This window comes from Moschus berezovskii, chromosome 3, assembly GCF_049115385.1.
Source record: "Moschus berezovskii isolate FMDL1 chromosome 3, NW_MosBer_1.0, whole genome shotgun sequence".
In the NCBI taxonomy this organism is placed as follows: Eukaryota; Metazoa; Chordata; class Mammalia; order Artiodactyla; family Moschidae; genus Moschus; species Moschus berezovskii.
Genome location: NC_142462.1, coordinates 102,243,067 through 102,252,186, shown reverse-complemented (window position 1 = coordinate 102,252,186; position 9,120 = coordinate 102,243,067). Strand labels below are relative to the sequence as shown.

Here is a 9,120-nt window from a genome sequence, read left to right as displayed (position 1 = left end):
GCTGGGTCCCATGAAGGCTCTCTATGCAGAGGAGACAGGGAAATGCAGTTATATGTGGGTACATTGTTGCCATAAAAATATACTCCAAATGAGTTAAAGACCTAAATGCAAAAAGAAAAGTTTTACAATTATTAGAATAAATTTTAGATCATCTTTTTTACTTTACAGCAGGGAAAGCTTATTTAAAGATGACAAAAAGTCTACACATCAAATCATACAGGAAATTTCTACAGAAAGGAAACTTTACAAATAAAATTAAAAATTTGTATAGGATACAAGATACCATAAACACATTTAAAAGTCAGTCAATTGGTGGGGCACCCGAGGGCTGGCTCCCTGCCATGAGGCAGATCAACAGCATGGCTGGCCTCGCCTCCACATCCGCTGCTGCCTCCAGTTCCCGGCAGCTGCCTGCAGGGAGGCTGACAGGTGGGGCTGGGCCCGAGCCACGTGAGTGCAACCTTGGATCTGACAGCCCAGGGGAGGGCCAAGTGGAGGGAGTAGGCAGGAACCGGTGGACTGAGATCTGGCCTCGTGTGACCCCTTAACTGCATCCTGCTCACTTGGGAGAGGCCCTGAGCAAGAACCCAGGTTATATCAAGCTGCGCAAGATCCGGGCAGCCCATAACATCTCCAAGACGATCGCCACCTCACAGAATCGTATCTATCTCACTGCTGACAACCTGTGCTCAACCTACAGAATGAAAGTTTCACCCAGGGAAGTGCAGTCTCATCAAGAGTAAGAAATGAGCCTGGTTGACCAAGAACTCTGCCTCCAGGGAGGAAGTGGATCTGTTTCTGCCCTGGTGTTTGAGGAGTCACCTTGGGGCCCACCCCATCCCCACCCCACCATCATGAGAAGGTCCTTCTGCATCGCTCCTCCCAACCCTTCTGATGAACAAAGACTGACCATTTCTGGGGCAATGACTTTCCTCCCTGTGTTGGCCAGGGGTTTGGGGACAGTGTGATTTCTCAGTGATTTGCTATGGTGTTGATTCCTCCCTTGTAATCTGGAGGCAATAACCACCACCCCAGGAATTCTCAATAAATTTTTATTACTGAAGCTGAAAAAAAATAAAAAAATAAAAGTCAATCAACATATTGAGGGCAAACATTTTAAATATATAGAAAAGGAATTAAAATCTATCATTTGTAGAATATCTATAAATCAATAGAATAAAAGGGAAAACCACCCAATAGAAAACAAATGAACAATGGATGTAAGTATACAATTCACAGAAGAGAAAACATAAATGCTGATCAACAAATGATGTTCATCCCTGGAGTAATCAAGGAAATGTGAATCAAAACTCCACAGCATTTTCAATCACCAGCTTGGAAAAAATTTCTTTATAATATCAAGTGCTAGTGAGGGTGTGTAGAAGTGGGCTTGCCCATATAACTGCTGGGGGAGGGGTGTTGATTGGTACAGCCACTTTAGAGAGTAATGTGATAGTATCTATTTAAAATGGAGAATGGGGACTTCTCTGGTGGTTTGAAGTGAAGTGAAAGTCAGTCATGTCTGACTCTTTGTGATCCCATGGACTATACAGTCCATAGAATTCTCCAGGCTAGAAAATTGGAGTGGGTAGCCTTTCCTTTATCCAGGGAATCTTCCCAACCCTGGTATCGAACCCAGGTCTCCCAAATCGCAGGTGGATATTCCCAAAACAGGGATTAAACCCAGGTCTCCTGCATTGCAGGCAGATTCTTTACCAGCTGAGCCACAAAGGAAGCCCAAGAGTACTGGAGTGGGTAGCCTCTCCCTTCTCCAGCAAATCTTCCTGACCCAGGAATCAAGCTGGGGTCTCTGGCATTGCAGGTGGATTCTTTACCAACTGAGCTACGTTTAGTGGCTAAGAATCCACGCTCCCAATAGAGGGGAGGGATCCAGGCTCCATCCCTGGTCAGAGGACTAGATTCCACATTCCGCAACGAAGATCAACGCAACTAAGACCCAGTGCAGCCAAATGAATAAATAAATATAATGGAAAATGTTCATATCCCATAACCAGTGATTTTACTTCTGTGTCAGCAGCACTAGAGAGACAGACATGCAAGGAAATGCTCCCACGTGTGCATGCAGGCACGCACAGGAATGATCTTTGAGGTAGATTTGAAATATCAAGTCGTATACAGCAATAAAATGTGATATTTTCTTACGATAGAAGACTAAATTGCAGCCGAAAGGAATGAACTATGTTTAAATGTGAAACTATGTTTAAATATGAAAAATATTACTAAGTGAAAAAGCCAGTTGCAGATGTAAGGGTTTCAGAATGTCACCCCCAAATACGCCACTTTGGCATATTGATTGTTTTGAATTAAAGGAACTTGAGAAACAGCTGGTATAAAAAGGACACTCTGACCCTCCTTTATCTCTCTGAAAAGCAGGAGATAAATCTCCCACGTGAAAGGTAACTTCCCGGTACCAGGAGGGCAGAAGTTACCCTTATCACCAGAGATAGGGAATCTAGGGCTGAGAACACTGTAAAAACAAACCGTGTCACTTCATCAGCAATTTATGACCCCAAGTCCAAGCTCTTTTATCTTGTCAATTCTTCACAAGTTTATTGTTTCTTTGTCTAAAAGGTATAAGAGCTGCCTGCTCTGGTCATTTCTTTGAGTATCATATCTTTATGGGGCTCCTATATGTATATAGGGATTCCCAGGTGGTGCTAGTGGTAAAGAATTCACCGGGCAATGTAGCAGATGCAAGAGACGCAGATTCAATCCCTGGGTGGGGAAGATCCCCCGGAGGAGGGCTTGGCAACCCATTTCAGTATTCTTGCCTGGAGAAGCCCGTGGACAGTGGAGCCTGGCAGGCTGCAGTCCACGGGGTTGCTAAGAGTCAGACACGACTGAAGCAACATATGTGTGTGTGTGTATACATATATATAATTTGTTTTGTTTTTGTTTTTTGGCCATGCTGTGTGGCATGCAGTTCCCCAATTAAGATCGAAACTGTGCCTCCTGCTGGAATGAAATTAAAAGACGCTTACTCCTTGGAAGGAAAGTTATGAAACCTAGACAGCATATTAAAAAGCAGAGACATTACTTTGCCAACAAAGGTCCATCTAGTCAAGGCTATGGTTTTTCTAGTAGTCATGTATGGATGTGAGAGTTGGAATATAAAGAAGGCTGATCGCCGAAGAATTGATGCTTTTGAACTGTGGTGTTGGAGAAGACTCTTGAGAATCCCTTGGACTGCAAGGAGATACAACCAGTCCATCCTAAAGAAGATCAGTCCTGGGTGTTCATTGGAAGGACTGATGTTGAGGCTGAAACTCCAATATTTTGGCCACCTGATGCGGAGAGCTGACTCACTGGAAAAGACCCTGATGGTGGGAAAGATTGAGGGCAGGAGGAGAAGGGGATGACAGAGGATGCAATGGTTGGATGGCATCACTGACTCGATGGACATGGGTTTGTGTGGACTCCGGGAGTTGGTGATGGACAGGGAGGCCTGGCATGCTGTGGTTCATGGGGTCGCAAAGAGTCGGACATGACTGAGCAACTGAACTGAACTGAACCATGCTTCCTGCAGTAGAGGCAACAAGTCTTAACCACTGGACCACCAGGGAAGTCCCCCATTTATATATTTTTAAAAACACCCTTCAATTTTTTTTTGTGGTCTCTCTAATGGAGTAGAAAAAAAAATTCTTCTTAATCTTAAGGACCCACACCCAAATCGTGATAGTGGCTCACTCTGGACATGGGAAGGAGCAGAAGAGCTAGGTCAGTAAAGACTTTCAATTTATTATAATAAATTTTAAGGTCACTAGATTTGTGTATTGATTTGTAATTGAAATGAATTCAAATTCTAAATAATAAAAAATATACATGTATACCAGAATGGTTTGGGTATTTCCCATAGCAATTTGTGAATGATTGTATTCACTCAGTTCACTTCAGTCATTGAGTTGTGTCTGACTCTTTGAGACCCTATGGACTGCAGCACACCAGGCCTCCCTGTCCATCACCAGCTCTTGGAGTCCACTCAAACTCATGTCCATTGAGTCGGTGATGTCATCCAGTCATCTCATCCTTTGTCATCCCCTTCTCCTCCTGCCCTCAATCTTTCCCAGCATCAGGGTCTTTTCAAATGAGTCAGCTCTTTGCATCAGGTGGCCAAAGTATTGGAGTTTCAGCCTCAACATCAGTCCTTCCAATGTATATTCAGGACTGATTTCCTTTAGGATGGACTGGTTGTATCTCCTTGCAGTCCAAGGGATTCTCAAGAGGCTTCTCCAACACCACAGTTCAAAAGCATCAATTCTTCGGCGCTCTGCCTTCTTTATAGTCCAACTCTCACAGCCATACATGACTACTGGAAAAACCATAGCCTTGACTGGATGGAACTTTGTTGGCAAAGTAATGTTCCTGCTTTTTGATATGTTGTCTAGGTTGGTCATAATTTTCCTTCCAAGCAGTAAGCGTCTTTTAATTTCATGGCTACAGTCACCATATGCAGTGATTTTGGAGCCCCCTGACAAATAAAGTCTGCCACAGTTTCCCCATCTATTTGTCATGAAATGATGGGACCAGAAGCCATGATCTTAGTTTTCTGAATGTTGAGCTTTAAGCCAACTTTTTGACTCTCCTCTTTCACTTTCATCAAGAGGCTTTTTAGTTCCTCTTCACTTTCTGCTATAAGGGTGGTGTCATCTGCATATCTGAGGTTACTGATATACTGATATTTCTCCTGGCAATCTTGATTCCAGCTTGTGCTTCTTCCAGCCCAGCATTTCTCATGATGTACTCTGCATATAAGTTAAATAAGCAGGGTGACAGTATACAGCCTTGACGTACTCTTTTTTCTATTTGGAACCAGTCTGTTGTTCCATGTCCAGTTTTAACTGTTGCTTCCTAACCTGCATACAGGTTTCTCAAGAAGCAGGTCAGATGATCTGGTATTCCCATCTCTTTCAGAATTTTCCGCAGTTTATTGTGATGCACACAGTCAAAGGCTCTGGCATAGTCAATAAAGCAGTTCAATTCAGTTTAGTCGCTTAGTCGTGCGCGTCTCTTTGCGACCCCATGAACTGTGGCACGCCAGGCCTCCCTGTCCATCACCAACTCCCGGAGTTTACTCAAACTCATGTCCATTGAGTCGGTGATGCCATCCAACCATCTCATCCTCTGTCGTCCCCTTCTCCTCCTGCCCTCAATCTTTTCCAGCTAAGCAGAAATAGATGTTTTTATGAAACTCTCTTGCTTTTTCAATGATCCAATGGATGTTGGCAATTTGATCTCTGGCTCCTCTGCCTTTTCTAAAACCAGCTTGAATGCCTGGATTGGAGAATTTTGAGCATTACTTTACTAGTGTGTGAGATGAGTGCAATTGTGCGGTAGTTTGAGCATTCTTTGACATTGCCTTTCTTTGGGAATGATTGTATTCAGTTGATAGCAAACCTGTATGGGTCTCAGGTCAAATACATATGGCTCTCAGGCCAATGGTTTTCAGTGAATCCTTGTGGTGTCTTCACAAAAGGCTCCTCCCAGCTCTCCCCCAGCCACAAGGGCTGGGCCTATGGGATCCCAGAGTAGACAGAGCTGGGAAACAGGATCCTTGGACATCCTGACGTGACAAGGCCTGTTTTAAGAGGCTCCACAGCCTCTGGCTGCCCACAGGATCTTATACTTTCCTAAGCTGTCCTGATTTCTATAGCTCACACACCTGGATTCTCTCTGCCAGTGATCTCCAGGGTTACCTGCTGTGTCTGGCACCTGAGACAATGGAGCTCTGATTGTAAGTGTGGGAGCTGAAGTCCCTGCCTGGATGGTTGGATTCATCCCTGGGTTCCCAGTTCCCTGGCAGTCTGTTTGGTACCAGACACCCTAAGTCTGTGGCATCTCTTTCCTGCTACTGCTTCCATAGTGGGGGCTCCAGGTTGGGCTTGGGGTGATGGCACCGTCTCTGCCCCATGTGCTGGACCTGCTTTGCTGCCAGCTTGGGGGGGTCAGGGAAGCCTCGTTGCGGGTGTCATGGGCTCCTGAGCTGCCTGGGGGCCCTGGAAGCCTACATAGTGGTTGCAGTGCTTGTTAGCAGGGTCCCCACTCCCTGAGTCGCCATTATCCCCAGAACCTTCACAGCTGTTCATCCCAGCCAGGAGCACAGACCACCAAGGACCACTGTTCTCTCTGTGAGAGGTGGACCACGCTAGGGCCGCTAATTTATCTCTAGCTCCAGGGGCAGACCTGACGACCCAAGAGGTATTTGTTGTCTGATGAAATGAGGAAAGGGGGAGTGAGAGGAAGGGGTGCTGCACACAGGGTGCCCCTGGCAGAATGAAGGTCACATGGAGCAAGAGAAGCTCTGTTAACCATCTCTAGCTCTTAATTCTCCCCACTGCTCCGCGAGGTAAACTGAGACCAGGGGCCTGCCCCAGTGTGAGAGTCAGAGACTGGAGCCAGGGACCCCCTGGCTACCTTCAATCCCACCCAATCCCTGCATCCTCCCAGGCTCGGTCATGTGACCATGGAGCACAGCAGAGGGTCATCACACACCCATCCACCCCCTAAAGTGGGCCCTAGGCCTGAGCCCTGAGGGGAATTAGGATTTGTCTCCCTCCACCCCCAAACCCAGCTCACACATCTTCCTCCCTCTGAGTCCATCCCTAGCGGGCTTAATTAACTTCAAGAGACACTGATAGCTCTGGGTGATGGGAGCTATAAAATTGCAAAGTCTGATTAAAAATAACAATGAGAAGGCCTCTTGCCCATTAGCCTGTGCCTGAGCCCTTAAGGAAGGTTAATTAATTAATCATCTTCCTTGCAGCCTAGGAAGGGGGCAAGGGTTATCTGCACCCTTTAAAAGGGGGAAGCAGGCGGGGGGGCTTGGCTTGACTCACCCAGCATCCTTCTAGCTGCTGGATCTCCGGAAGAGAGCTCGGGCCAACCCTTGGAAATCATCCCTGGTGGGGGTCACTCATAACTCTGCAGCTTGCAGAGGTGGCTCCCCCTCCCCGGGCCTTAATTTCCTCATCTGTAAAATTCAGAGATTGGAATGCCAGCTTTCCAGATCTCTTTCCAGCCTCAACTTTGGGGACAATACAAGTAGCCAGGAAGCCACCTCTACCACCACCTCCCTGGGGAGCCTGGGGGCCCTGCCCCTAACCTGAGGTTAGACCCTGGTCTGTTACCCTTTTTGACATTTGATGCTTTCGTTTTTTGTTTTTTAAATTGTGATTTAAAAAAATATATAAATGTTAACATCCTAACCATGTTTAAGTGTACAGCACAGTGGTTTTAGGGGCTTCCCTGGTGGCTCAGTGGTAAAGAATCCACCCGCCAATGCAGGAGACACAGGAGATGTGGGTTCAGTCCCCGGTTTGGGAAGATCCCCTAGAGGAGGAAACGGCAACCCATTCCAGTATTCCTGCCTGGAAAATTCCATGGACAGAGGAGCCTGTTGGGCAACGTTCATAGGGTCTCAAAGAGTCGAACACAACTGAGCGACCAAATGACAACACAGTGGTTTTAAGGACTTTTACGCTGTTGTGCCATCCATTTCTAGAACTTCCTTATCTTGCAAATCTGAGTCCATGCATTTAGGAAAGAATAATTCCCTATACCCACCTCCAGCTGCCTGGCAACCACTCTCTGTTTCTATAAATTTCTCTGGTCTAAGTATCTCATGAGCGGAATCATTCAGTATTTGTCCTTTTGTGACTGGCTTTCACCTACCATAACCTTCAAGGTTTGTCTATGTTGTAAATACCCTCGATTTTGTCATTGGGATCTTCCCACCTTCTAGGATTCCAGCCTGGGGTGTCTGGGGGTGGGAGGTGCAGAGGGACAGGGAGGCTGGTTCTCACTCAGGCGCTGCCAGGCCTTGTGCCTTGAAGAACCAGGATAAAGGGGCACAGCCTCCGGGCATGTCAGTTTTACTTATTGGTAAATACTGGAAAACGTTACACATTAAAATAAACATGAATTTGCCACGAGACAGAATGCAAAATGCACATGAATTTTTCACTCAGAACCGAGACTTGAAAGAAACTCTCTGCTTGTGGCAAATTTTCTTCTAACCTTGGACCCTGGGGCGGTAGAATTTGATGGGAAGCTGAAGGAACTAAGGCCCATGAGCCCTGGGCCTGGCCTGGACTCTGGTTTGTTTTGGTCTGAAGTGCCCGTGGTGGCCTGGGAGACAAGCGACAGCTGAAGGGCCTGTGCCCTGCAGAGTAGCTGGGCTCCATCACATCCCAGACTAAGTTAGGCCTTAAAAACCCAGGGAGTCAAGCTTATTGCAGACCTGGTGTTGTTCTAAGGCCCTCTGCTGCTAATCAGAGATGCACCTCCTCCAGTGAAGGGACCTGGAGCTGGGGATCATTAGTCTTGGATACAAGTCTCAACTTTGTTGTTTAGTCCCTAAGTTTTGTCCAACTTTTTTGCGACCCCATGGACTGTAGCCTGCCAGGCTCCTCTGTTATTGGGATTTCCCAGGCAAGAAGACTGGAGTGGGTTGCCATTTCCTTCTCCAGGGGAATCTTCCCAACTCAGGGTTTCAACCTACATCTCCAGCTTGGCAGGCGGATGCTTTACAACTGAGCCACCAGGGAAGCCCAAGTCTCTCCTTTACCTGGTACCTAATGGTGGAAGCAGACAGGATAAAGGAAACAGGTGGGCGTGGCCAGCCTTGCCCCTCTGACTTCTTGGGCTCCTCCATCACCTCCTTCAACCAGGAGGAGTCACCAGAAGCAGCAGCCCCGGCAGGGCAGGAGGGCAGCCAGGGCCACCCTGCTTGGCCGCCAGGAAGCGCTAGACTCCACCCCAAGGCCATCTCTTCTGCAGCCTGAGTGCTCCACAATAATTTGGCCTGAGAGATGAGCACCGGAAAGTTGCCCATTTAATTTAATTTATTTCAATTTAATTTTAATTTAAGCTATTCCACATTTGCTTCCCCAGCTATCTTTTTTCACTCCCAGGGTTGTTAAATTATTGCAGCTGGTGAAGAAAAGGAAGATGAAAAATAGAGAGCCCCGAGGAGCCCAGTCCCTATCTGAGACCCCCCCGCTGCCTGCACCCCACAAAATGCCCTGTGTGTCCCCTGGGGACCTTCCAGGCCAGACTGAGGTGGGGGTGGGGGACTGGCACCCCTGACGGACCCAGAGCCCC

The 9,120-nt window shown here is 47.0% G+C and overlaps 1 non-coding gene across 1 annotated transcript; it reads left to right on the top strand.

The window, feature by feature from the left end:
* Window positions 1-242: 242 nt before the first annotated feature.
* On the top strand, window positions 243-474 carry LOC129552865 (small nucleolar RNA U89). Its single transcript, XR_008685350.2, has one exon. It is a non-coding gene; the product is annotated as a small nucleolar RNA U89 (small nucleolar RNA).
* The last annotated feature ends 8,646 nt before the right edge of the window (window positions 475-9,120 follow it).